Source organism: Gadus morhua, chromosome 10, assembly GCF_902167405.1.
Source record: "Gadus morhua chromosome 10, gadMor3.0, whole genome shotgun sequence".
Taxonomy (NCBI): domain Eukaryota; kingdom Metazoa; phylum Chordata; class Actinopteri; order Gadiformes; family Gadidae; genus Gadus; species Gadus morhua.
The window spans coordinates 11,068,862-11,080,863 of record NC_044057.1 but is presented as its reverse complement, the minus strand read 5'-3'; positions in this window follow the sequence as shown (position 1 = coordinate 11,080,863).

Below are 12,002 nucleotides of genomic sequence, written 5' to 3'. Positions count from 1 at the left end.
GAAATTCTAGCTACACACCCCCTCCGTTGATTGGTCGACAGAATCATCACTTCCGGGTGACGCGGGGATAAAAACAAACAAACAGTAGCCTCGAGGTATTATTCCTTACAATTAACATGTCGCGTAAAACGCTTGCTTGGGCGAACAAGGAGGTGGAGACGTTCGTCTGCGTTCTTGGGGAGGAAGACGTTGTTTACGATGTTTACATAGCTGCCGCGGCGATCGACATCCGGCCTACCACAAAGGGTACTGTCGGCAGTGGAAACGCGGCCTCGGAACTGAGCTGGGCTATACCGCCCCCTCCCTCCGCACCTTTGCGATCCGATCCGTTCCGCACCCTGCAGTGGAAACGCGGCATAAGCTAACAGAAGGCTGTTGATAAAACCAAAGTACAATGGCGGAGGGTACTGGATCTTACATAGAAGATGGCACCATGCAAAAGTTCACCATTTCGAAAGCAATACAAACGAGGACTACCGTATTTTCCGCACTATAAGGTGCACCGGATTATAAGGCGCACTTTCAATGAATGGCCTATTTTAGAACTGTTTTCATATATAGGGCGCACCGGATTATAAGGCGCATAGAATACTGCAGTCAAACGTTTGACTGGGGTTGCGTTATGCATCGACTAGATGGAGCTGTGCTAAAGGGAATGTCAACAAAACAGTCAAATAAAGTCAAACTTTATTAAGCGTTCTGACAACTCCGTTCACTCCCATGGTAACGATGTTCATATATCTCCGAGCCTTGTTCAGTTGTAAACACGTTAAACAAACACAGTCTGATACCGCTAATTAAAACGCTAGTGCAAAACTCAACATTGTTCAGTTACGTATAACACGTAAAGCTCACTTTTTCAGTTCATTCCCCGTCCACGAATCCCTCGAATTCTTCTTCTTCATTGTCCGAATTGAACAGTTGGGCGAGTACGGCATCCAACATGCCCGGCTCCCTATCGTCATTATCCGAGTCAGTGTCGCTGCTGTTGCCTGGCAGTTCAGTGATTATTCCTGCCTTCGTGAAAGCTTGGACCACAGTTGAGACTGTTATATCAGCCCAGGAATCCACGATCCATTGGCAGATAGTGGCGTAAGTCGCCCGGCGCTGTCTCCCCGTCTTGGTGAACGTGTGTTCGCCTTCTAAGGCCCCGTCCACACGAAGCCGATTTTTTGGTGAAACTGCATAAGTCTTGTCCGTTTGGCCGACCGTCCAGACCGAGCCGGCGAATCCGGTGCCCGAAACCGCACATTTCTGAAACCACCCTCGGAGGTGGTTTCAAATCTATCCGGACCTTTGCGGTTTCGTGTTAGGATTCGTGTGGAGGTCTGAAACGCTTGATGGCAGTGGCTCCCCAACAGCTGGGGGACGTCAGAGTTGCGTTGAATTTTTTATTTATTATTTTATTTGAATTCTTTTTGTAGCTTTAAATAAAGACCCTTGATAAATGTAATTACTAACTGTACATTAAAAAGTATTTCTGCTCAATTTAAAAGGTTGAATCTCCTCATGACTGAATCGAGCGTTTCTACAGCTCGATGCGGTTTCGAAATGACTCCGTCTTTACGGGTTGCGCCTTATAGTCTTTACGAAGTGCGCCTTATAGTGCGGAAAATACGGTAATTCACTGAGTTCACCAACTAATACCCCTCACTAGTAATGTTGTGTGAAATGATTTTCAAGCAGTCTTGCGGTATCAGCTTGGTAGATGGAACAGCGAGGTGTCCGATAGGCGGAGATCTAGATCAGCGGGAGTGGCCAGCGAAGCTGTGCATCGTGGTGCATGGTGGGAGTTGTTGTCTTCAATCCACAAGCGCCAAAAAGTCACTTTCTGCCTTTTCTCGGTCAAGACGGCCCCAAATTAGAATTTTATTTCCTTATTCGACTACATATAGGACCCAATTTCAATACAAATTCATGCCTCCACCGGTGAACTTGCTCCTTTAACGTCAAAGAAGCAGGCTCTGCTAACGTTAATCAGATGATCTCTCATCTCTCTGATAAAGGAAACCAGCGCTATTCCCAGAAAATTTATATTTTAGGTTTTGATTCATATTTACTTCCAAATCTACGGTGCCCCTCTGGTGACATGGGTGAATATTTATTAATTTGTGCCCACGCAATAATAATTCGTGGCCACACATTAATAATTCGTGCCCACAAAATAATAATTTGTGGCCACACATTAATAATTCGTGCCCACGAAATAATAATTCGTGGCCACATAATAAATAATTTGTGGCCACAGCATAATAATTCATGGACACGATTATTCTTTTTTGAGCCCACGAATGAGTAGGCTAATCCACACTAATCCACGTGGAGAACTGGAGTTTGGAAACGACTGTACAAGGTTGGTCTTACTAGTATTACCTGGCTGAATGGTGGCTAAACAACACGAGACATTAGGAGATATACCGGTATGTTATTAAAGTAAGTGTGTAGGCAGGGAGTATTGAGAAAGGAGTTAGTTAAGGATCTTTGGTGTAACCTAAATTGCAGAATAATACCACGTCCGCCACCTGCACACATTGGGTAGCTATGTAGCTAGCTAACGATATGTATTTAGTAGACGCTATCGTTTCTCAAGAGTAAAGACACTTTGGAGTCTTTGTCATTCACATCAGACAGGGATTCTCTGATATTATGAACCTTAAAGACCACATCGGGTTCTCCGACTCTCTGGTACTTCCACAACAAAGTCTCATAGTGGGGGTTATCTCGGTTGTGGTGGAGAAGGAATTGGGGGGAAAGGAACTTTGGCTTTGACTCTGAAGCAGGCGCGTGCCGTCCATATGGGCAGGTGGGGCGGCGAACTCCCTGCAAAAGCATGCTCCCAAAACAAATAGTTCCTCAGTAAATCATTGCTCCAAGTTTATTTTTAATAATGTGATTGTCACATTAACTATCTATAGTTTCTGTAGGCTTTCCGACTATTTTTGGTCTGTTGATATCAAATTGATGGTGGTGATTCTAGTTGAGTTTAACGTGTCATGCAATGTGGGGCAGGGGAGCTCAACGACCGCGTCCCTCAGTATGTTTCTCGCGTAACCCTGCACACTGCAATAAGAATTGCAATCCGCGCTATAAGACGCCCATATGGTCGGAAAGTATTCTGCCCCATGGTCATATTCTAGGAGTGTTGTTGTTTAAAATCGAATTACTCCACCTGTATCTTTCGGCATTGAAGCCTATTTGTTTATTTATTTCAGCCGGTATTATAATGGTTTACCTGATTTCATATCTGATTTCAAAAGTGTTGTTATTGCGTGATTTGCACACATCGTCGGGCCAAGTTCGAAATCGAAGGTCTGCTTGATTGATGACTTGTATTTCTACTTTTCATGTATTTGCAATGCACTTGCTAAGCCTGTTGTTAAATTGTTAGATTGTTAAAATAAAATATGGAAGAAATAACTTCCCTATAATGTCGAATTTGTCCTTGACTTTGCAGAGTTGGTGTTTCCATTGCACATAGGCTATTCTAATTAGCCCGACATCATATGACGAGTGTTGCGGATGGCACTTCAAAAGCGTGCAGTAACATTAGGCTATTAGTTTATTTTTAATTCTTACTCACAATTAGTTAAGTTAACATGTTTCAATGTAGCTCAAAATAAATAATGTTAAAAATATTGTGGGTGTGGTCATACGCCAGTAGTTTCTGCCCCACCGAAATGAAGGGGCACCGCACGCTACTGCTCTGAAGTCCAGATTGAAACGCTACATGGAGGAGAAAGGGATTGTTTTCGTAAGCGGGACACTTGTCAGTTCACCTCTCGGTCGTATGCAGACTCCTCCGGCTGCTCCGTCGCCAGAGGAGTCCGCATTCCTCGGTCCGAACAATGGATCATTGGAGAAATGACATGAATTTACAGCTGTCTACTGAAAACATCTTTCTCGAATGCTGAGTTTGTTGTTGCTGGTGACGTAAAGCGGTCAGCCGGTGGCTCTACTACCACTTGTTGAAAGGGCTACAGTGCCAACTAGCGTAGCGGAGTCAGCCAAGCTCCGGCCATTATTCGATTCTCTGAAAGGCCATGTACATTCAGACAAGTGACACGGTCCGTTCGAGTAGCAAAATCTGTATATGGCTTAATCCGATCTAGCTGTCCCATGTGAACGCACTGTGTGTTTTGTGCCTTTCCAGTATTTGATATCAGCTTAGTCAAAATGTGATAATATGTATCATAAATATATGATAATAGTAATGCATTTATATGAATAAATATTTTCGTATGTAGATTTGGCTACTTCCTGTAGTTGGTGGATTTAAATGTTAACTGTTTAGAAATGAGATCCTTATTGTATTTTATCCTATCCTGTGTAGTGTATATACTCTCCCGATCCAGCGCAAACCTATTACCTTCCTATAATAGTAATAGTTTTAAGTGTATTTGTCACATACATGAGTGCACAACTGCAAAGAGCATATTTTTAATTTATCCTTTCATACTTTCTATTTATCTACCTTTTGTATTGCAACACTGAATATCAATGCTGAAAAAATACAGAGTTCAATCCCATCTCTCCTCCTTCATATATTCTTACTGATATACCATCTAGTATAGTGTCATTACCCTACCCTGAACCTGCACAATCCTATCACCTCCCTAATAACCATTGTTTTTTGGTCTGATGACATTTGGACTCAGGTAACATGGAAGGACAAAATGGCTTGCTGGAGTTTCTGGAGGACCGAGGAATTGAACAAGACATTCTGGAAAAACTGAAAAAAGACAAGGTATTCTCAAGAAAATGTTATTTCTTTCTGGGACCAAACTGTAAATAAATAAACTGCTTTCTCTGTTACGTTTATGAACTGTTAAATTACTAACAAAGTCTTAGAAAGTATACGGAGGTCATCTAGTGGTAAACCTTTTTTTTTTTGACCTGTCGTCCTCGAAATAGAAAAGGCTTATGAAATATTTCTACTGCCAGAACGTACAAAACGTACATGTCACATAGAACGATTTACTTTTGAAAGTCACATACTACGATTTACTCTTGAAAGTGGCCCATTTCTCATTTACGTCATACAACATCTTTAAAGGGGACATATTATGAAAACAGCACTTTTCCTGGGATTTGGGGTGTTGTTGTGGGTATATGGTGCTCCCACACGCATACAAACTTTGAAAAATGTCTGTACATGATTTTTTGAGTAAGATACACATTTCTGGAAGCAGCCCGCCTCAAGCTACCAAACGAGCGAGTCAGTTTCAGCGCCCGTTCCTACGTAGGAAGGGGCGCTCATTTGAATATGACCTCCCACTTCCCCACACCCCTTCAATCAGAGTATAAGTAAGATACGGCCTATTGTGTTGCATGTTTGGAATTCATCATTTCGAGGATTCACAAGAGGTGTTCTGTTGTTGGCTGTATGGACGTCCACAAATCCCTCCATCGTGTCCCAGAGGACGAAAGAGCGACGTGGATTGATTTCATTCTTGAAGGCGAAGTCCCGGCTACAGTTGGCAAAAACCTGTTGGTCTGCGCTATAACCACTTTACGACTGACTGTTTCTCCAACTTCGGTCAGTACACGGAAGGATTAGCTGTGAAACTTTATCTCTACGAGGGGTCCCTTCCAACTTTGCGTGGAATACCTGCAGACGAGGGACATGTAAGTATACAAATAATTAGCTGTGTGTTTCTTTGGTAGATTAGCATGAACTTGTGCGTGTTGTGGCGTGAGTTTTTCCATTGAAAACGATGAAAGGCTAGGGAGAGCACATGCTGCAAAGCTACCAAGGATACATTCAGTGAGACAATGGGTGAACGAGATTTTTATAAGGAAACGTTCGCAATGTGGGTGGTTAATGCAAAGGTGACATAGGGGAGTTGGAGTGACCATCGTTGAGACTGCAACACTGACAGTTAACGGAATCTACATAACAAAGAAGTCATTCGATAGACATGGCCGGAGTATCAGATTTCGTGGCTACAATGGCAATTCAAATACCAACGAAGCTCCCATCCAGAGAAAGGAAGGGAGGTATCTAAAGTTACAGGGAGAATGTATACAATTCCTTTTGATGTGAATAGTAATTATATATACACTGTGAATATAATTTGTATATTATAGTTATGCTTGATACAGACACAGAGCTATACATGCAAGATAAGGTTGACATCTTTTTTTTTTCTCCCGATAGGCCTCAGAGCACCATGCATTATCGGAGTTACCTGCTACAAGGGATATTGGCTGCAATACTGAGCCACCTCAGAGACACCATGTTGGCACACAACTCTCTTTGAAGACTCTTCGTTCACATTACAAAAGTGAAGGTTGGTAGTGTTTATACTGTAACAGTGCAGTCATGTTTTATTCCTAAGAATGCCCTGCTATCATAAATATCTAGTTTTTGTTACAGCTGTCCAGGCTACTGTGTCCTTCAAGGACTTTGGCACAACCAATAAGTAGGATACTTACCAATAAGTAGGATATAATGTATGATATTTTTGTCTTTCAGCAACTCCTGCATTCTACAAGCTGGAGAAGGCGCTGACCAAGAAGACAGTCCTGAGGGATATAGCAAAGCTCAGTCCCCACCACCAGACGTCCTCTTTGGAGGCATTCCACGCCGTGATCCGGCGGTTCGCTCCTAAAAATGTGGTCTATCCATTTCTAGGAATGCTGTGCAGGTAAATTGAGCTGAGATTACTTGTTGTGAACATTTTACCATTTCTTGCAATTATTTTCATGTTTGATTTTTCTTTTTAATGTCATAGACTCTACCTGGCTGCACTGTATTACAATATGAATTCTGATAGAGGACAAGCCACTACATCATCAGGGGATCTTATGTTCAGACTGAACTTTCCTAAGGCCAGGAAGGGAGAGTGCAGAGCCAAACCAGTGAAGACTGAGGCGACGTTCCGTAAGTGTTAACTTTTTATTTTACTCAGAAAATAAACATTTATATTGAACATGAGACAAAGTACATGAGACAAACTCCACCCCAATAAAATAAATGAATAAATGCACATAGATACCTGAAAATATACCAAAGTGCAAAATGTAAATGCATATTCAAAGTGCAAAATGTAAATGCATGATCAGTTGTTGAATAATCTACTAGTGATTCCCTTTTGTGTGTATTGCACAGAGTATGTGAATGATTTGATGGACATGATCATGGAGAAGGTCTTTGTCGACCCAGCATCGTACAGAGCAGAGATTATGAAGAGATTATGAATCCCGCCGGAACTGTCTTCAGAATATGAGCATCCAGACAAGGAGGAGGTCATCGCCAGCTACGTCTCCAGATTCAATCAAGGGCGGGTCGTTTGAAGCCTCCGTATCTTCCATGGGCGTCAAAAAAACTCCCGGTGTATACGAAGAACAACGCATGATGGGATAACAACCCGTATCTTCCGCCCAAGGAAGCCCCAGCACCAGCTCACAAAATTTCTATAGGCTAAATACCTGTAACGACTGAGAAAATGTAACATTGTTAGTCAACAGGTTCTACAATGTCAACATCTCTGTTCACATTTTCTCATTGAATTCAGTGAATTCTTCACTTATACTGTATTTAAATGCACAAATATTCATGACTGCGTTCAATAAATGTTTATTGTATCTGTACAATGTTTTATGTTAATTAATGCGTAATATGCAGTATCTGTTTATGAAAAAATTGGCTATATGTTGAAATATGATGTGAAATTGAGGCATTGGCTGACTTTATTTAGTTTATTGTGTATGAACAGTCAAGTAGGTTATTATACATAAAACTCACTGCTCTATCCCCCGTAGTCGCAAAGGACCATCGTCAGCTCTGTAAATGTTGAATGCGTTCTGCAGCGAGACCAGAACGCATTCTACCAGAACGCATTCTACACCTGCGTTCTGCAGGTGTAGACCTGGTTTGGACAAACCGGTTCTACACCTGGATGGTCTATCATACAGGGAGGCCTTTCATCCAGCTGTTCCTGCCGTCTTGTAACCTATTATGGATAACATAAGGTGAGTATCTGCAATGGCATGTTATCAGAAGTCATGCACTGCAAACATAAGTGTAGGTAAGGGTTAGGTAGCTGCTAATGTTACCTGAGGCACCTCCTGACAGCATATGTTTTCAGGCTCTGACTGCATTGTGGCACAATTTCCACATGTGCACCTATACAAACAAATACAAATAAATCATGCATGTATAATGCTAAGTAAATAAACCTGGCATACCAGTATTTGCAACCAATAATAGCTCCCACGTCTGAGATTGGTGCGTGCTCTACATGGCCACATTTTCCTAGCCTGAGGTGAATGTCCAGTAGCGCTAGGCATTCTCAAGTTAACAACACAAACACATCTGGTTGACATAATTTCACGTTTTGTGAAATAGAAGAAAAATATAGTTATAACTAGTGTAAATTCAATAGGCTTACTATATAATCGCCTAGCTTCTAGGGATGGCTACTACATACTTATTTTTATTTTGTTTGCACTACTACTATGACACATATTTTCCAAGAACACCTTACCATGCATACTGAATCACAGGGTCTGTCCCTGCAATCGTCTGATTCAAGCATCTGAACCCAACGCAGACTATTCATAATATTCTAATAAACACGGAAGAGGCAGTGAATAAAGTATTGATTAGACAGCGATTCAGACACTGTCACAGAGTGTGAGAGGAGAGCTGACGGAGAAGATGGCGGTTGACCTAGTTTCAAAGTTTATAGGCCTACCGTGTATACTCGGTAATACCAGTGTTGACGCGATTGTATTACTCGGTGTGAAAATGTCCACACCGCGTCAACCCTAATGCCTTCTATATATCTAGTGCCAGCAGCTAGCGTATAACTTAACTTATGGGAAACTCAGACAATGACGTTGAAAAGTTCCTTAAAAAATAGAAGGTTTTTCTTTGACAAACCATTCAGAAGCATCCTGCTGAATTCTCGGAGTCTGAGGTTCTGCAGGAGCCTTCTCTCCTTCAGGATCCGATTCAGGTTCGAACATATATGGTTGAACCACTGAAGCTGCCATGTCCGCTAATTTCACATGCTACGGTACACTCTCTCCGTAACCATGGTAACAGTTTGTTAGAAGGGCGTATCCAAATGCAATGGATGGTAGCTCATTTGCATTCAAGCCACACCCCCCTGAAAGAGCGCATTCTGAAAGGGACTGAACCAGAGGGAATAGCGGTAGGCGATTTTTTTCCCTAAAACTTATTTCAAGCAAACAGCTTCAAAAACATGTTTTTGGAAACTCAAATGCTATGTTTGCTTGTTGTGAAAATAGCATAATATGTCACCTTTAAGGTAATCAAGAACAAATTGTGTATATACATATATGCTATTTTCAAGGAATGTAAATGGAAAATCATGCTTGCTGTAATAGTTTCATATAATGTTTGTACTGTAAGAATGATGACATTGTCGATTGTTGATATCACGTGGAAGTTATTTCCTCAATATGTCTGGTCAGTTGTCTCTGAATCTGTGACTGTAATATTTACTGACCAGTTTTTTTTTACCAATAAGTAGGATATAATGTATGATATTTTTGTCTTTCAGCAACTCCTGCATTCTACAAGCTGGAGAAGGCGCTGACCAAGAAGACAGTCCTGAGGGATATAGCAAAGCTCAGTCCCCACCACCAGACGTCCTCTTTGGAGGCATTCCACGCCGTGATCCGGCGGTTCGCTCCTAAAAATGTGGTCTATCCATTTCTAGGAATGCTGTGCAGGTAAATTGAGCTGAGATTACTTGTTGTGAACATTTTACCATTTCTTGCAATTATTTTCATGTTTGATTTTTCTTTTTAATGTCATAGACTCTACCTGGCTGCACTGTATTACAATATGAATTCTGATAGAGGACAAGCCACTACATCATCAGGGGATCTTATGTTCAGACTGAACTTTCCTAAGGCCAGGAAGGGAGAGTGCAGAGCCAAACCAGTGAAGACTGAGGCGACGTTCCGTAAGTGTTAACTTTTTATTTTACTCAGAAAATAAACATTTATATTGAACATGAGACAAAGTACATGAGACAAACTCCACCCCAATAAAATAAATGAATTTCAGGCTCTGACTGCATTGTGGCACAATTTCCACATGTGCACCTATACAAACAAATACAAATAAATCATGCATGTATAATGCTAAGTAAATAAACCTGGCATACCAGTATTTGCAACCAATAATAGCTCCCACGTCTGAGATTGGTGCGTGCTCTACATGGCCACATTTTCCTAGCCTGAGGTGAATGTCCAGTAGCGCTAGGCATTCTCAAGTTAACAACACAAACACATCTGGTTGACATAATTTCACGTTTTGTGAAATAGAAGAAAAATATAGTTATAACTAGTGTAAATTCAATAGGCTTACTATATAATCGCCTAGCTTCTAGGGATGGCTACTACATACTTATTTTTATTTTGTTTGCACTACTACTATGACACATATTTTCCAAGAACACCTTACCATGCATACTGAATCACAGGGTCTGTCCCTGCAATCGTCTGATTCAAGCATCTGAACCCAACGCAGACTATTCATAATATTCTAATAAACACGGAAGAGGCAGTGAATAAAGTATTGATTAGACAGCGATTCAGACACTGTCACAGAGTGTGAGAGGAGAGCTGACGGAGAAGATGGCGGTTGACCTAGTTTCAAAGTTTATAGGCCTACCGTGTATACTCGGTAATACCAGTGTTGACGCGATTGTATTACTCGGTGTGAAAATGTCCACACCGCGTCAACCCTAATGCCTTCTATATATCTAGTGCCAGCAGCTAGCCAACACCCCCCTGAAAGAGCGCATTCTGAAAGGGACTGAACCAGAGGGAATAGCGGTAGGCGATTTTTTTCCCTAAAACTTATTTCAAGCAAACAGCTTCAAAAACATGTTTTTGGAAACTCAAATGCTATGTTTGCTTGTTGTGAAAATAGCATAATATGTCACCTTTAAGGTAATCAAGAACAAATTGTGTATATACATATATGCTATTTTCAAGGAATGTAAATGGAAAATCATGCTTGCTGTAATAGTTTCATATAATGTTTGTACTGTAAGAATGATGACATTGTCGATTGTTGATATCACGTGGAAGTTATTTCCTCAATATGTCTGGTCAGTTGTCTCTGAATCTGTGACTGTAATATTTACTGACCAGTTTTCCATGTTTGAAGTTGGATTTTCTTTAGTTCAGCCAGGAGAGATTTTTTAGCCATGTTTCATTCGTCCCGCAGCAGGTTTCATTGCACTTTTGCCAGTAGAATTTGAATCCTTTTAACATATCACTTTGTATTTTGCAGATTGATTCTTCAGTACTGACATTGATGTCAGAGGATAATCTCTCCAAGTACATCCCCCCAATCTGCCGCAGGAACATCTACACATTCACAACCTGCCGCTGGAACATCTACACAAGGACTTCTAGAAAGAGTAAGAGCAAAGTACTCTTCCCCAGATAGGCCTACTAAGAAGAGACAATTGTCTTGGGGGACAGTAGAGGGGAACAAAAATGCAAAGAAAACACTCAGAAGAGTAGAAATTGGTTGGATTCACTTCTCTGAAAATGAGAATGTCTTTAAACAGGTGCGAACCAAAAGAGGGGGTGGGACCCGGCATGTCTGTGCAGACAGTTTTGCAACAATCGGAGACCTCCAGAAAGATGCAGATATTTTTTTTTCCAAATGGTTCCTGCAAGTCTCTTAAACGGACAGAATGCGTCCGGCATATGTGTGACTTTGCCCAGAACAAGATTGTCTCAGAGTGTTCAATTCAAGAACTATATGAAAAAAATAAACTAAAGATACTTAGATTGTACCTATGCACAGGGGCGGGCCGTACTATTAGGCAAACCAGGCATTTGCCTGGAGCCCCAGGCCCCATAGAAGGTTTTTGGGGCCCCCAAAATGCCCCAATGCATATATTTTGTCCCCATATTTATTATTTTTATAAAAATCTCTTCACAATAGTAGCATCGGGATGTCTAATTACTCATATTTTGACGATCTTTCCGTGTGCACCCCC